Genomic DNA, 18,624 nt, shown 5'->3' with positions numbered 1-18,624 from the left:
GATCTATGGCTCGGGTCCACTGTTCGGATGGTGTTTGTCTGTTTAGTTACTCGATAGAAAAAAGACAGAACCGTTTGTCATCGTTGCTGGATCCTTAACTGCGTTCGCTCATCCATCTCAAAGCTCAAACACAATGAGATGGCAGTTAGCTCAGATGATGCATTAGGGCCTGGGAGAGAGCCTGTAGAACACAGTAAAAGTGCCTGCCACAGCTTTCTATTCTACTTAAGAGCTTTGAACTGCATCATAACGTCATTACATGATTGTGAAGAAATGCATAAGATATGGATGCCAAATTTAGTAATCCAAAAGTCTTAGTAAGAATTATGACGGTGTTGAGCTTATAAAATGTTTTACTGTTTAGTAATAGCCTTTGGTTTTAAACAAAATGAAATCACTGGGGAGGTTCTGTTTGATACCATGTCTAAACCATTTTTTTCTTCCTCATGTCAATTTATGATCGTATGGCTTTCAAACCCGGTGAAAACAGGTGAGGACAGGATAACAGTTTCCCCTAGGTGGACTGCTTTTGGGGGGGGTGGTGATGGTGGCGGCAATGGTGGCAGGGGTTGGGGGGTTACTTGCTATTTTTTGCCTGAATTTTAGAGGTTTGGGGTCGTCGACTTGTCTGTCAATCTTTTGTGCGGATTACATTAATAAATTACTCTTGTTGACTTTTTACTCACAAAGCTTTTATTGCACTTACTGTGACATGTGCACATAAATTAGGTGAACAGCATAAATAAACATATTTTGTTTCGTTCAGGAGGGGCGGGGGGTCCCGTTGGAGGGGCGGGCAGCTCCTCCAAGGCAACGGTAGGGGAAACACTGGATAAGAATATTATGATGGATTAAGGGGGAAAGCAATACAGATGAATGAGATGCATCTACATCTTAAATCTTGTTATGATGTTCCAGATTTAGATCACTTTGATAAAACACATTTGCCACACCAGTAAAGTGAATTACAGCTGTTTAAACTGAATTGAGGGTGGAGGTGGGAGGTTTGGTTATCTGACAGCATGTCTTATCTTAAGTAAAGAATTCCAGCTTATTTATTTTTGAGTCAGTGTAGAGTCACACAAGCAGGCCAATGTGAAAATTAAAGTATTGCAGTGACACTACTGTGTGAGAATGACTCAAAACCTGAATTTCAGGGAAATCCCATGAAACAGATGCGAAAATGAAACTGTGCCCATATACAAATGTGAAAATGGAGGCAAATCAATACAAAAGGCTCCAGAACAGAATGCATTAAAAGGAAAACTAGAATTCACAACATAAATATACAAAGCCACAAACTTCATTTAATGAGGTAATTCCCTCAGCCAAATGGCATATACTGTACATGAACCAGAGCAAGTCTCATTAACAAAACTGCAAACTCAAAGCTATAAACTTTACCTATCTCAATATGCAGCTTTGGAGCCAGGACTTATTCTGCAATGGTAGCCAAAGTAAACCCACCACAGCCTGGCCCATTCTCAAAACTCTGTGTCACATCAAGATCCATGTCCCGATCTCAGCTCCATGTCTGAAGTGATTAATTGGTGGGGAGTGTTTTTTCCAGGCTTCTTTATCGCTGTGCTGAAAAGCCTGAAGGATCTCTCCCTTCTGAAAAGATAAACTGTTGTCATGCCTGACTATAAGGGAAGGGTCATACAAACAGCTTAGACAAGTGGTTTGGTTCTCAAAAGACTGAACAGGGGCATTCTGCTACCACTTCTACCACTAGGGGTTGCTGGGAGGAGAAGGACCTCGGAGCAGTGGTGGTGCTCAGCCACTCCGAGCCTAGAGGACCTCAAGGGAAAAGCCAGTCCAGAGAGCGGGGGACTCTCACGGACAGTCGAGAAATTTTCCCACAATCAAACACACAAACAGAGCCGCACAGGGCAGTGAAAAAGACCCTTGTCCACCAAGGAGACGGAGGGAGGGAGGGAAAAAGGAGGAAGATCTGATAGTTACAATAACACAGCCCAAAGAAGTTCATGCTATGCCATATCTCTTGTGAAGAGGCCCCTCATGGTGAACGCACTCCATAGACACACAGAGTACTGTGAAGGATATTTAGTGGTCCAAGCAAGGAATCAACATTCTTCCAGGGATGTTTAACCTATAAGTAACCTTAAATAAATTGTAGAAACCCTGTGGGCTGGTATGGGCCTCCACCAGATGATGTCCAAACCCACACAGTTCATTGGTAAATGACCTCATTAAGGTAATCTGTTCTCAACACAATCCAATGCTACAAATACCATCTGCTAGGCATTAAATGGGGTGTCAGGCCACTGAGGACATCTGGATTGTTAGTGTTGAAGAGTTTAGGCTAATTTAGGGAGGATTTTGTCCTAGGAAACCAACAATGCAAGATAAAAACTCAGGGGCTGACAATACAGGCCAAATGATTTGTCAACAGTTTGGCAATGGTGACCAAATCTACTCAGTTTGCAAGGAGAGGAAATTCTCAGGTTAAAGAGGAACTGGGTGAACTTTGTCTTTAGCGCTTAGGCAAAACAAAGCCACATGACTCCAGACTTAGATACTGAATGCCTTTAGCTACCCAACCCGACATGTCAAGATAATTAAATCTAAAGCACATAATGACAAGCTCTTTGTAAACAAAATCTATTTCCTATAGGGCCAGCCAGGCAGTTGGACGAGGTCACAGGTCAAAGGTCACCTTTCGCCACATTTAACTATGTGTGGAGTCTATTCTCAACAAAAACATAGGTTTGACCTTTGGTACAAAGAAGTGCATCTATTATGGTCATTTTACACACCTTATTTTCAGGATTCTTCTGTGCTGTTTTCACTGTCTATAGAAGATAAATACTAAAGACCTCAAATGTCAGAACATTAAATCCTTTGAGGAGACACCTGGATGATATAAAAGCAGAACCCCACTGAGGAAACTGATAGTTTTGCGCTTGGATTCTCTCTGCAGTGTTTTCAGTCAAGTCTTCAGTCTTGTATCCGGCTGTCTTTGACCCAAGCCAAACTTACCATTCTTTTTCTGTGATTGATGCCCTTCTACTGGAAATCTAAAGGTTACATCTTGAGAAAATGTGGCATGCAAGCCCCTTTTCGAGTGGACTGTGAGTCGGCAAAAGTCTTCAAACTTCCTTTTATAGAAGTAACCCCCCGAGCTGGATATCATTGCCATTATAAATAGGAAGCTGGAATGCAGAAGGGGAAAAAAATAAACATCCAAGCTGCTCCGTTATCTACATCCAGCTGTGCAGTTTAGAGGCCAATCCTTGGAGATGATGTCACGCTGGCATAGTGTTACTGTTAAAATAGTGTTCCTGTAATTTTGTGTGGACTCTAATTCATTCACAGAATGGCAAGAAAACTCTAAATGTGGATCTTGAGTTCAGGTCACATAACCTTAACTGAAATTGTTCCACTAAGCACCAACTGCAATGAATGTCCCATCAGTGGATTAATTGTAACCTTAACTGGCCCAATGTGAATACAAGCTTGGGATGCATTACTATAAAGTGGTCTACCTCCATGAGGGAATCTACATGGTAATTTGTGGTTCAAAAATCACAGTGGTCAGTCTTGTCCACTGGACATTATATACAGAACACAAACCATAAGGTCAAACCAGAAAATCTAAGAACATGAAAGAAATTTTAAGGTTTCTTAAATGAGTAGACCTTAAAGACAATGGATTCAGGGTTTGAGTAGGACTGAGGAGAAAGGGACAATGGATGAACATATCCAGGTGCAGTCTTTCAAGCTAATTTCAGAGGCAAAGTGAATCTGAGATGCGGAGGTGAGGGGAAACCTGCTGCTGAGAGAATACGGTGGGGTTGACGCACTGAGGGTTTGATAAACGATTCCATATGTGCTCCGGATCCCAAGTGAAAGAGCTGCTTTGTGCTCAGTGAGGTAGCACGCGCACAGGTCCCGAGTGGACCACCCTCCCCTTCTTTCCCTTCCATCTACTGACAAAACCTATCTGGCCCTTTCTTGGTAGCTTGGGGTAATATTAGCCAAGCATAAGGGGCAGGAGCAAGGGGTTTGGATGCCCGAGTCTCAACCCTTCGTCCTGCAGCCTATTTTGACGGGAGCTAATTGCCTGTGACTACATGGAGACAGGGGACCGAAACAACCATTGCATTGAGTTAGTTGTCTGGGGGGTGAAGGAGGGTAGGGGGTAAAGAGGACTGAGGTTGGGAACAAGGAGAGAGAGGTAGGGGGGAGGGAGCTGTCAGGAAGTGGAGACATATTAGGATATTCTCAACCTCCATTACCCCCAGTGCTAAATCATTCCCACTGATGGGGAAATAATTCCTCAAGACATTAAAGAGGCAATCTTACGTGAGCACCTGCTCCCTGTGTGTTAAGCCCTGATATGATTGAAGAACCAATCATCCAGCCATCATGCACACTTAATGCAAAATACAACCTTTACTGTTGCCACAAGCTCCCCTCTGTAGAATCAGAGCAACGCGTGGTGAAACTGAGACTTAAATTGCATCTGATTTATACCAGTGGTGGAAACATGCAAGTCTAATCAGGTAGTCAAGGCAGCAAGCTACTGTTTCCAACAACACTACAGTGGCACTAGTGCACAAGAGCTTGGATAACAATGACACATTGTGCAGAACTGCGAGAACAGAACTTGAGGTGTCCATTCTATGATAAAGTATCTGGGGCTTATGAGATTTTAATTAACCACATGATTGCGTAACTCTGTTTTTTTTTTACATTTGAAGTGAGTGAGTGGGTGTGTGTGTGGGGAGACAGAGGAAATTAGGCTATAGGGACTGACTGAAGAGGAGGAAAAAGGAGAAGGATTGGAGGAGGAAGAATGCAAAGTGTCCTGCACTGTTTTGTTTAATAGATCCCACTGGACAAGGAGGTTTCCTCCTTCAAGGAAAAGGTATGACACATGATCCATGGATGTTGGTTTTTCCAAGCAATTAGTTAAAATAGATTCATGGTTGCATATCTCTAATATACACCGCAAAATAAGTGGAACACACTGAAGTTCTGTTCTTGAACTTGCCATAAAGAGGATGCAAGAGTGATGCAAAGAGCAAAAAGGGAAAGTAAATCTTGGAGATTTACAGATTGCTGGGTGAAGGAGCCAACAAATGTACATTAAGATCATATCTTAGTACAACTTCACAGTCGGGTAAGCCCCATGCTGATCTGGTGCCAAGGGTCTTTGGCATACTGGGGCATTCCTGCCACGCAGCAGTTCCTCTCCAACTCAGGTGCTTCACAGCAGAGAACAGCCTCACTACTGTGTGGAAGAAACAGACCAGAGCCTGTTCTAGCCACTCATCAGCAAGACCTGCACACTGATCCCGCATGGCCAGGACCAATTCTACAAAAGGCAGAGATCAGGCCATAGCTTGAGGCAAAAGAAAAACTTGTCGTCATCCATTTTCAGACAAAATAGAGAAGATGTGTAACTTAACCTGAAATAAAAGCACCCAAATCTGTATTTATTCTAACATCCTCAATAAAAGAAAGTCAACCCGAACCATACCCTACAGGCATCTTTGAGACAGAACGAGGCTGAGAGGGCATAATTTTCCTTTCCATGCTTTGGTTAATCTACTAAAATGCAACATAAGATATTGAAATATATAAATCAGCCTTATGATCCAAGTTCTTTCACAGTGACTGAGCATCACAGTGCAAGCATTGCCTGTAAGCATTCTTGCACAGTTTTAGGGTGCTTCTGTGCACATATACAATTTGTCCCTCATTGTAGATTTCAGAGTCTGACAGCTGGTGGGAAATGCACTGTTTATGTTACAGAAAGAGGCCTATTTTAAACTGTGTATGCAGACTATGAGGGTATAATTCATGGTGTAAAAAATATGGTTGCCTCCTACTGCAAAAACAAATCTATGAACCAAACCAGTTTCACTTTTTGCACTCATAAATGATGGTTCTAGTAAAGTGGGTGAGGTGAGGTGGGGTGGGGTAGGGGTAGGGGGGGGTCATAACCACCACTTGTGACTGAGGATTGGGAGTTAGGGGAAGGGGGGCACTTTTAACAGACGCAACACTGTGTCTGGTATAGGATTATACCCTCACAGCTAATTACTCCCAGTCCTTCGTTCTGCGCCAGAAACTCTGTACCAATACAGTAAGCCAGCATGCTGCCTGCCTGTCCACCGCACAAAGAGAAGAGTGGGCTGGAACAGAGACTGGCACGAGGCCGTATGCGTGCGCTGTGGCCGCTCAGTATGTTAGCGATGACTGAAGGGTAAAGAAGAAAAAGAAGGGCCAGCTGCTGGCAAACGTTTCGGACATAAGTTTTATGAGGCGAGACTGGGACGTAGCCATTGACTTGGAATGCTACTTGATGAACTGTAAGGGTGCAATCGCTGCACACAGTGCTTTCTAGATAATGTGATGATCAGTATCTGTCGCATATTGATTTATTAAAAGGTTACATTTCATTGATATGCAATGTACATCTCAATCCAAAGTGCCTCTGACATATAAGTGATCACTGAATTGACAGATGTGTGTTTACAATGAGGGCTGCACAAAAGGTGAAGAAGATATGAGCGAAACGCCATCCCTGCACCAAGCACATGCGTCCAGTCTGCCTCAGCTCCTGCCCTATCTAGCCAGCCTCACCAGATTCTCACCTTATGGCCCCGACGGCCAGTAGCATCTGCCAAGCAAAACATCTGGCCCCGGTGGAAGCGAGTAAACCTCTGCCTCAGCGGCTGGTCAGGAACAATGGCCCTGTCTTTCCCCTGGCCACCCCTCCCCAGGGCAGAGAAGCATACACACCACAGCCATGTGTGGCCCGCTAGATACTGTACCTGCTAACACATGCAGCCATTCTGAGCTGAGCAAGGCTTCCAGTCATCCTTCCGCCCACACAAAAACAAACACAACCAAAAGCTCTATACCCTCCGCTCAGTCAGCAGGGGCACAGCCAGAAGCAGAACACCTCAGCCCAGTGGCCTTGTTACTCTTGGATGTCAGACCTATTTTCCTTCCCTCCCTCCCTTCTGAAAACACACAGGTAGCTGGACAAGGATTGTGCGCTATAATCAAAACAGTGGTCCTAAAAATACTCCTGCCAAATTGCTGGAACAGCTGCTCTAGTCGGACTTGAGAGTAAACAGACAAATATTCCTGTTTTAAATGTATGATTTTACATGCTTGAAGCTGGAGCTGTGAAAAAGCTTGAAGCGTATTAAAAGCTCAATGGATTGCAGCTCTGCTTAGAGATATACAGCCAGCTATAGTGCCGGGCTTTTCAATAAATCCATCCATCGCTGACATCCATTAACGCAAGTCTGTGGGGTTCAGTGGGCAGGCTATTGATGGCTGTAAAGTATGTGCATTACACATTGTTAAAAATTCCTTCAGCAGCCTTACATGGACAAATCCCACAAGCCACTTACTCCCAATGGGTTAGCATGATTAAAATGTAATTTCTATCTCATAATCCATTCCAATCCTTTCTCCCATAATCATCATTTTTATTTTTATTCCTCTATTTCTTATTTCTCTGAATCGCGTCCAAACAGTTAAGGATCACTGGCTCACTTGACGCTCACAAGCAGCACAATCTTGATCCAGTAGGAGGAATGTAGCGGATGCTAAGTACTCCTTAGGCAAAAGCTGTGTGGGTGAGGAGGAGGGGATGGTTTTGTGCTTAGCATGGTGCTGTGCTTGTAAAGCCTCAACAACTGGCCAAGAGGACCCAACGCTGCATCACTGCCAGATGTTCAGTTAGATTAAATAGCTCTTGATGCCTTCCCATCCTATAAACAGACTCACAAAGCGAGCTTTAAGAGGTATGGATGCCCCCGAGCGTGCAAGCTTTTTTACCTTTCCTGATTAAAAATGCAGAAAGTTGTTTTTTGGTACAAAACAACTATTGACAAACTGACCTAAAAAACTCTATCTGAGCAAAAATCTCAGCATTTATCAATCTGCATTGTGCAGATTAACTTCTGGTAGTTAGACAGCAATGTTGTGAGGAGACACTTGTTTTATGTTATAGAAAGTATTATTTAGTTGTGCTGGATGCACAGCACTACCTGAAAAGTTGCTGTAGCCAAATTTAGCTCAAAAGGATTGGAATTGCTGCACACTGCAAGAAGTATCAATCATGACATGTAATTTGTTCATATTTAGTAACATTTTTTCTGCAAACAAGAAAATATCTTCCAAAGAGGTGATATAATTCCCCTCATCCTAGTTCACTTTCATGTACAATGACAAATAAAGTAGAGATTATTCATCCTGCCTTGCGTCAAGATAGTGATAGTGGAAAGAAAAACACTTCACTAAACGTAATGGTATCACAGCACAACTTGCCTTGTTATGAATAGACATTTTTTGCAGTATGACTGTGCAGTATGACAGAGCAGCTGAGGGGACGCAGCGCCCTCTTTAGATGGTCCCAGGTATGTCTGTCCGTGTAGCCCACTGAACGCACAGCCGCCTAATATCGAGGTCAAAACGTTGCGCATCATGTGAAGGCTACGTGCAGTCCATCATGATGATTAATAACTGAGAGCAATAATGTCATCGGCAATGATAACGATAAAAAACGTCAAATCTGCATAAAATTAAAGGTTGATACCGACTGTCATGCGCAAAACTGCATTTACATTCATTGATATGTATCTAATAGCAGGCAATAACGAGCTCTATTTGATGAGCAGGCAGAATTCTCCCATTAATCATTTTCCCTTCATATTAAATCATCCAGACAGGCTTGAAATCAGGTGCTAGATCTTAATTGGCATGTGGCATTAAAAAAAACAGCAGCCAGGCACAGCACATTTCCATCTTATATCATAGGAGCGGTGCTTGAATCTTATTTGAAAACACAAAATTACCCAACGCGGACTGACACTGCAACACTTCTTCCTAGCCTTTAACTGGGCTTCAGTGGAACATTTTCCAGCTGATGGCTCCCTTTGCTTCCGCGGCAGTTGAAGAGAGAGCCGGGGGGTGAGCACCATCACAAGGTACCGCTCACTTCACATTGATTCGCAGGGAAATTGTGAACTTACCTTCTTGATTTGCTGCGGAGAAACAGTTACTGTTCGGTAATAATAATCCCTTGTCGCTGTCACAAGGCGAAATCAGTCTCAGGGCTGAATCATAAAAAAAAAAGAAAAACCAAAACAGAAAGCCGATGCCCTGTGTTGGCTGTGCGAGGCTGTTCATTCAGAAGAATGATAGTGGAGAGTGAAGGGACTGACAACTCGGTCAAAACAGCAGCACCACGCCTCCTATCTTAAAGCTACCGCACTCTTGTCTGTCTGTCTGTCCGTGTCTGTCCGTGTGTGTGTGTGTGTGTGTGTGTGTGTGTGTGTGTGTGTGTGTGTGTGTGTGTGTGTTGGAGATGAGGATGATCACGATCAAAATCAAAACCGAAACATTACAAGACCCATTAATAATTACCTGAGCCACTTCTCAGAAATAATCAATTGCCTTGTACATGTTTTCATTGCTACTATAAAAAAAAAACAATAAAACAAACACGATATTGTACTGCAAGTGAATGCTCCAAGGAGGAAAACAGCTATAAAGGTGTGCTTCATTTGAAAATTAATAGCTAGATATCCAGTAAATCATAAAGCCATAAAGATATAAAATGTGAATTAGAGTGACTACAAACTCAACTGCTATTGCAGTTAGTTCGTCTTAATCAGGTTAAAATGTATTATAGATTCCATGTTTGACAATGAAATATGGTCCTAAAAAGTTTCCCAAACATTAAGTAAAGGTCTAGCAATCCCAGCTGCTAAGCATTTAATCCTCCGAAATATGAAGAAACTGTGTGACTGGCTGTGTTTTGATCTCCTCGCTGCCCGTAATCCTTCATTAATTGCATTGACTTTGACCTGGGCTTAAACGTGGACATCAATACTAATTTTATGTGTTTGAGACAGGCCTGCTGTGTTGTTTTGGGTAGAGTGTGTGAGATAATTCCTCAGTAAGAAAGGTCAGTAAACAGGACTAGAGTGTTGCTGAAGTGGATTTGGTGGCCTGAAATGAACTCTCACCAATCTAATTATCTGTCCCCATGAAATGCAAGATCATTCACACTGTGGAGACTGCTTGGATGAATGTATTGGAGACTCAGCAGCTCAGAGCCACTGTTTATGTAGCTCGTAAAAGCTGGCAGGAACATTATACTCATGAATGAATATGTTTAAAGCCTGGCAGGCATAACCGGGGTAATGTTTTCTGTCAACAGATGAATATGATGATGACTTCATAATTTAGTTTAACAACAAGCAACAACAGCAGTTTGCAACAGTAATCTTTTAACAGAATGGGTTAAAGGGACACTCCAACAATTTTACACATGCAGTTCAGTTTACTCGTCATGAGGAATACTGTAACTTAGCCTGTGAAACCATTGTATAATGTTGTCTGTGGCATTGGAAGGAGTTTTTCAAAGTTTGACAAAATAAGGTAAAATGATGCCATCAAAAGATGCTACTGAGTTGCATTATGGGGAATGTAGGAGCCAGTGTTTTTACCATTAGAGCCATATTAGAAGTAAGGATATCTCATTGTCTGCTGCTTCAATTTTGATTATTCTTTTTTAAATCTGTCTATCTTGTGTACTGTAGTCTTCATTTTCTGTGGGGTAATAAAATATATTAGTTAGTTAGTTAGTTTCTTCGACTATACACATTTGTCTTGTGCTGCATTAAACTGAGGCTGTCCATTCAGACAATTGAAACCCCTTTAGGGGCAGGGATTATATTTCTCATGCTTCTCCTGTCATTTAAATAGCAGTTGAAATCAGTAAAGGGTTCCCATTAATCATTTTTAGATGTCAAAACATGTCTGAAAGGCTGCATCAGCGTTACAAACCTGTGATTATATGGTGTCAAAATGAAAGTGGAATCATTGCTGCTACCTGCATTGTTGGGCATTCTTTAAATACCTTCATGCCATTAGTTCAAAACCGTTTCCAAAACTGTTTGCATTATATGTGGTGGTTAGTCACTGATTGTGTCCTTATCCGCACAATCATGTTCAGTATTATGAGGAAGATAATTTCCTCCATATTATGAGTACTTTAAGTTCAGCAATTATCAGGAAGTTGTTTCATTTTCTTGCCAGAAATAATTGTATAAGTTACTGTAAGTGTCAAGTTTTTTGAACAGTGAGTACATGTCTTTATTTTGAGCAAAGTTTCAAGAGTAGAAAGACAGAGCGGAGCTGTCCGGTAGCCCGGCGGCTTGGCCTGTCAAAGCTTGGATGACATTATCCAGACGAAGCAAGTGATTCCGCCCCTGGGAGAGAACCAAGCAAGAGGCCTCGATTAATCTCTTCAATTTGGCAAAACTCGGGGGAGGTCAAATCTATAATCCAGAGCAGATTGTATATCATAGGGAAGTTAGATTCATGTCAGATAATGACACTCTGTCAGTAACTTTAACCTGAGCCTTTTAGCCTGACCCCCAAAACTCAATGAGTGAATTAGACTTGGCGACATGCGGACACACGCAGACACACGCACACACACTATGCCACAATATGGTGCCAGGAGTCAGTTTAGACTTATCTTAACCTTCCTATTGTTTAGCGCACAAATATATGACATATAATATTATATAATTAACCAACCATGTCACAGTGAGCAGTGTCCTCACAGTGACGCCACCGCAAATTAAGTGTTTTTCCAGTGAGCCCAGTGAGTGGGGATATCTGTCCAAGGCTTAGAGTAGATACTCCAGGTTTTACACTGACCTCAGAGAGACTAGTGGTGAACAGACTCAGGCAAAATAGCAGCTAATGTGCATTTTTGAAAACTTTTAAAGTTTGGAAGACATGAGGACTGTTGGACTTCTGGATCCCGTGAGGGAAAGGCTCGCCTCTGAGGCTGCTAGAGCGTCAAGGCAGTAAAATCAAGTACACCTCCAACCATTCAAATAATTTGAAACCATATCGCTTTTATATCCCTGCTCAGGTCCGAGGCAGAAAGCCAAGGCTAACAGATTTAGTTACAGGAGGATTCTCTATGCGTCTATCAGACAGAAGCCAGGTTGTTTGTAGACAGTCTTGATTTGACAAGGCTGCAGATGTGAAAAGGTCCAGTCGACACCTCAGGTTCTCAGGGGTGTCTGGGAGAACAGAAATGGCGCTAACTGAATTCACACATGTCTGGTAATGTGAAACTTTCAGACATGCACACGTGGTCTGTGCACATGCATACACATATACACACACACAAATGTAAAACAGTATCTTTGAGCTCTCAGTGGATGAAGAACAGCAAGAATACAAGCCGTAGATATCTGTATGCAATATTGTATCTAGCAAGACTAAGAGTCTACAGCCACGCTAGCGGCTCTGTGAAGCTGTACTTCCTTTGTGCTAAATGCTAATGTCAGCATGCTAGTGTGCTCACAATGACAAAACATGTGCACATGCAATGAACATGCTGATGATGAACAGATTTAATGAATGCCATGGTCACCATTTTAGTGTAGCATGTTAGCATGATATCATTTGCTAATTAGCACTAAACACAAAGTAGCTTTGCAGCTATTTGGTCATTAAGTAAAACACTGGAAGAGTTGCAATTTTGACTTGATGGTAGGTGGAAAGTTAAAGGATCACCTGAGCTATTACATTCATCCTGGAGGGAACAGGGAATGTGTGTGCCCAATTTCATTGCAAATCATCCAATAGACGTTGAGACATTTCACTCAAAACCATGAATGTCTGTACCAAAGTTTGTGCCAGTCTATCATGCAGCTATTGAAATAATTCACTGGATAAGTTAAGTTACTGACCTGCAAATGGCATAAAGAAAAAGTCAGAATTATGGGTGTGAGCACCATGGATATCTGTATTAAATTTTATGTCAATCTAACCAATAGTCAACTTCATGGTGGCATAGAGAAAAAGTCAGGAGATCACCAAAGTTATGAGGAGTAATCTTCTGGGGACCATGAATATCTGTAACTTTACACTTTAATTGTAGTCCGTTAAATAGTTTTATTTCAGTCTGTCAAAGTGGTTGAGCGACAAATGAGCCAACAGACTGATTACTATCCCTCAAGTTATGCTGATAGGCAGTGTCTCTGTGGTTTGATGTGGGATTGGTGAGGGGGATGAGAGAGCAAAACTCACATTCTGGATACTAGATGTCCACAAGAAAGATAGAACAATACAATAAATAAAACAGACAATACAATGAAAGTTATCAGCACAAAACCTGCACCCTTAGTAAGCAGCATATGTAGATAACCTTCACCAAGCAAAGATGTGTTTGTCTACATCAAAATTCAAATGCGGTTGCCAAAATATGCAAGCTTTATAACACCTTTATGAAGCATTTCCATTCACACTTGCATGATATAGTGAGTCTCAGGATGCAATATCACTTGTCAGGTCTACTTCCTGGGATGAAATACCTTGGTGCCCTTGACCAGGGGCACTTACCTCAATTTGCCTGAGTAACAAGCCAGCTGAATAAATGACTGAAACGTTCAATGTGAGTGGTGGAAATTACTCTGGTAAGTGTGTCCATTCAGCTATGTGAGTGATGATGGAGTCGCTACAAAGGTAATGACTTCATGCATTCCAAATGACAAATTTGCATTTATTTATTATTCCACAGTGTGTTCATGTCAGTTTACTAAAGAGCTTTGACTACAGGCTCACTAAAAGAATAAGAGCATGTTAGTGTGCATGTGCAGTAGATCAAGGATGAAGTGTGTTAAAATGCCACATGTTATGGTGCATTGGCCAACAAATATAAAAGCTAGTCAAAAGCTTGTTTTGCTGAAATGAGTCACCTCTGAATGCTTATCAATTAAAACCAGAGGGTTTTTTTTGAAAAAACAAAAGGCGCTCCAGACAAAATGTTTTACAAGCTTATATTTCACTTGATGACATTTTAAATTCTTAAAAATATCAATGTGTTTTGGCCAGGGCCATAGCCAGGACTTTATTTTAGAAATACTGAAGTCACAAGTCCCTCAACCACTATCAGAAATTTTAGACTAGGAACTGTCTTAAATTTCTTTAACAACTCGGATTGTTTTAATTATTCAGTTGGTTGTTGGTTTATACTTTCTGTAAATCTTATTTCTGAATAAATACCAGTAACACAATTCTCATTGAGAAATGCTAAAGCCTTCATCAATCTACTATTTTGTTTGCCTAAAAAGGTCAAACTAACACATTTGGTATAAAAATACTGGAATCAGCCTCAAAAATACTGACCCACAATGTGTAAGTTTGTAATTGGAGAGCATAAATTTCACACACATTGCTAAAAAACCCTCGAAATTCAGCAACTCCCTTGCAAAAGAACAAGGACATGGCCTCAGTGTCCTCAATAGACCTTTTTCACAGCAGACATATTGAAAGAAAAGCACAAGTGTTACTAATAACATTAACGATGGCTTTGTTCCATTCAAGTGTCCCACTAAGCCATGATAGTGAGCCAGAATTCATAATACCAAGACCCTGAAGCTGAAGCAGCTAAATGGAATTAATTTTATTACATACACCTGTGCTTTTCCTACAGAGATATTGTAGATATTGTCTGCTAGTTTGTACTAGGTTGGTGGTATTTCCACTTTATTTCTGCTGACCTGAATCCACAGCTTGTGTGACAAGTAAACAAAATACCACTTAAAGGACTCATCCAAAATCTTGGGAAATACACTGATTTGCTTTCTTGTCATCACTGTGAGGTTGCTAGGCAACTAGTGGAGACTCCCGGAAATCAGTGCACCTGGCCAAGAAACAATCCTGCTTATAATCCCTTGTAAAACCCAATTTGTGGTTATTACACTTGGTGCTGGTAGAAGAAGGGTCCAGCTGTGGACATCACATCTGGGGAGCCAGTTGGAAGAGAGTAGGGTCTCAAGGCATGAGTTGTGTCACTTCCTGTAGGGTCCCTGGAAGTGAGCTGTTTCACTTCCATTAGCTGCCTCTTTTTTTCTCTTTAATTTAACCAAATTTGAAAATGCTCATGTTTCTCTCCTTAAGACTTTAAGTATTGTTAATATTGTTGATATTAATATTGTTAATAGTTTTTTGTCAGGTAAAAAACTAACTTTCACTCTTGCTGTGACATGTTTTTTTTCTGGCTGTGTTTTGACGGAATAAATACTCATGAACTAAAAATAATACAACTTGGTTGTCGTTACATAAAGCACATGTGATGTCAGTCTGTTGGACAAGCTAACATTTATGTTAGCCCTATAAAATCATGTGAAACAGATTCTAATATAATATATCCTCATACTCTCTTTCAAATGTATATATAAAATAGAGAACAAGTGTTATGTTAGTTAGTTACAAACATATTTATAAAAGACAGAAGATAAAAAGTTATATTTGCACAATAGTACTTGAACCCTGACTTTATGTGAGGTTTTATTTCTTATAGCACATTTTTTAACAGAAAAGTTACAGTACTGTTACCCTCTCATTCTGAGTGAAAATGTGTTAAATTTACTGTAATAGTAGGCCTATATTTGGTTACTTTTGTGGCAGAAAATGAAGTGATGCACATCATACCAGAGGACGCTACTCTCTTCCTGGTGGCTCACAGACCTGGGGTCCCAATATATGAGGTCCGCAGGTGGACCCTCTTTGCTGGAAGGCCACCTCTGAACAGAGCCAGGCTAACTGTTACCCCTTCTTCTAGTCTTCTGCACATGTTGAGCTAAGCTTCATATTTAACGGACAGATGTAAGAATGTTATTGATTTTCTCATTTAACTCCTGGCAAAAAGCAAATAGAGTAATTTCCCAAAATGTCAAACCTTCCCTTTAACACCAACAGCTCAGTAAAATAATACAGACTAATAAACACATACATGGTTTAACATGGCTGAACTCAAATAGAAAAGGTATTGTATTGAAACAGTCAGAAAATTAAATGGTAACATAAATGACTATGGTTGTCCATGTTTTTAAGAAGTTCCTTGCTCAAAAGTGTAATATGTTTTGGGAAATGGGCAGCATATAAAGTATACACAATTTGATTTGAAATGGCTCAAATATGCATAACCAACAGAATGGATATGTATGACGTGTGTAGAGAGATAATTATATACTGTTGCCATGAAATCAAAGACAGAAGTCTTTCATTTGGAATGTGGTGTTTTTATGATGCTACAGAAAAGACACAGGCCGCAATACAAAACACTGAATAGTTGAAAACCACTGTCACCTTCATTGAAACCAAGCTTCCTGTTTCTCCTCACCTGACATGTTCTGAACAGCTGACCTGGTTGTGCTGTCTAACACAATACAGAGGCCCTCTTTTGTCCACTGAACTGCATGCTCTGCTGGTTTTTGTCCAGAGTAGAGTTCTCTCATCATCCGCTCTGTGTGTGTCTCTGTAACCTCTCTCCGATGAGGTGTGAACGACAGAAGGAGAAGGTGCAGCTCGATTACTCCCCCAACAAACCTTCTGCATTAGCTTTCACCCTGGAAGTATGAAAAGTCATCTGTATGTGCTTTGCCTCCCTCTCTGACCCTTCCTCCCTCTATCCTCCCAACTTTTTTCCTTTCATGCATTGTGATGACTACAGTGCAAATTCTGACAATCAATACGGTACCACTCTATTCTATTTCTGCCTCGTGTGATACGCTCCCTTTCATTTCCCGGTTGTCATCAAAGTCTCTTCTACATTTGTCTTTCTCTCTGTCTCCATTGCAGAGCAGTGGAGCGGTGGAACTATTATCTCCTCTGTATATGTCTATGCTCGTGTGTGTCTGAATTTAAACGCAATGCGTTTGCAAAGCCATTTCATGGATGATGATGTTGGCAGAAATAGCCGAATAGAAATATCGATTTCCAGCAACATCCAGGGAAGTAATGGAATTTGCATTGCCCTCAGGGCAGCTGAAAAACACAACAAAACGAAGCAGCATCCTCACACACACACACACACACACACACACACACACACACACACACACACACACACACACACACTCTCTCTCTCTCATCACCTCAGTACGGCCTAATTAGCTGTGACACTGTGCTACTAATCAATACACAAACCTATTGTTGCTATGGAAATATCCTCAATGAACTGTCCCAATTCCTATTTATGCCACAGACGTTAAGTGATACAATGAGACATAATGTCTGCTGGACTCACACTGTTTGCATTTATAGCATTATGTAACAAAGCGGTCAATAGTGCATAGCAATAACATTTTTATCAAAACAAATTATCTGCATGGTAAAGCATTCAAGACCACTTTGCGGCTTGCGCCATGCATCCAATCTGACTTCCCTGTACTTTTTTCAAAAGAAGAAATCTTTTGGCAGATCATGGATTGGCCTCCTCTGGTGTGACACATCACGGGGTTGGCCAGGGGTAACAGTGACATAACACAGCTTATTGTGTGAAGAATGGCATGCAACAACAGCAGCCTAACACACAGTCCTGAATAGGACTTCAAAGGCAGTAGAGTTCAACACCACAAGGTATTTCATTGTAACTCTACCACACTGTGGAGGAGAGGAATTTGGATGCTAGAATCCTCCACGGCAGCAGGAATTCGACGGACCTACGGGGGCTCTCATGTCAAATTCCCTCTCAGCTCGTTATAGTCATAGCCAAAAAGCATTCCCGCAATTCTTACATAACACTGTATGTGTGCTGAACCATCACCTGGACTTGGCTTGTGCGGGGAAGTGGATTTGGACAGAAAATTGCCGGCACTGGGCAGTCGTCGCTCGGAAGAGGTGAAGGTGTAGACGCTCGGCCAATATTTCCAATACCTTACAGTTCTTTTAGCGACTACGTTTGTCATTCCAGCTGCAAATATTCCTCTTGTGCTCTTTCAACCCTGTCTCTCATTTCATATCCATTTATTTTCTCTCCATTCCAATACTCCCTATCCATCTTCTCCTGCTACTCTTAGGTTGCTACAAAAGCTCACAAGGAAATTTCACTCCTCAATAACATTACTTATGTTTTCATTACACACACACTCTCTGTTTCTTTCTGTCCTCCATGCTCCTGCCTCTCCTATCTGCTTGACAGTTGAGAAGTCACAATGTGGTGCTCTCTCAAACCCAAGTTTGTTCTATTTATACTGTGCAGTTAGAGCGGTTAGCTCTGCGTTCAGAGCTCCAGGCCCACTAGGCCCGCGGAGGGAGGGCCTAATCCACCAACTTTCCCCACTGCCAAGCACCGCCAGGCCAGCAGGACCGCCCAGCCCTGTCCCTGCCCACTGTCCAAGCTCCTGACCACATGCAGCTGGGATGGAGAGATGAAGCGGATGGAAGGAATGGATAAGAAGGAGGAGCGGGAAGGGAGAGCCACTTGACAAGCATGTACTATAAGGAGTGTATATGAACATACTGTAGCCATAAGACAAAGGGCAAAAGTTGCGTGTGCTTTGAAAAGAATTACAATCACTTTCCGTGAGCATCAACTGAGTTTTCCAAAAGATATTTTTAGAAAAATGTAAATACATTTCTGGGGAGTTGAGAAAGGAGAAAATAATGACTTAAGAGAAATATTTAGCTGTTATTTACACAGATGGTTCACAGTGAATTCCAAGAGTCCAAACTAAGAGACAAGAGAGATTTGCTGAGCTGCAATCAATGAAAACTCTTGACATAATGTCCATTATGCAATGATGTCCT

The 18,624-nt window shown here is 41.6% G+C and overlaps 1 protein-coding gene across 2 annotated transcripts in view; it reads right to left on the bottom strand.

The window, feature by feature from the left end:
- Positions 1-9,200, bottom strand: part of daam2 (dishevelled associated activator of morphogenesis 2) — a 99,302-nt gene extending 90,102 nt beyond the window's left edge. Inside the window, exon 1 of one of the 2 annotated variants that reach the window (XM_044374180.1) lies at positions 9,027-9,200. The gene's annotated coding sequence lies outside the window, so the exon portion shown is untranslated. The remainder of the gene's footprint in view (positions 1-9,026) is intronic. The other variant, XM_044374178.1, reaches the window with a different exon arrangement.
- Positions 9,201-18,624: the final 9,424 nt, after the last annotated feature.

The sequence above is a fragment of the Thunnus albacares genome, chromosome 15, assembly GCF_914725855.1.
Source record: "Thunnus albacares chromosome 15, fThuAlb1.1, whole genome shotgun sequence".
NCBI lineage: Eukaryota > Metazoa > Chordata > Actinopteri > Scombriformes > Scombridae > Thunnus > Thunnus albacares.
The sequence above is the reverse complement of the archived record's forward strand: the minus strand, read 5'-3'. Positions and strand labels throughout refer to the sequence as shown.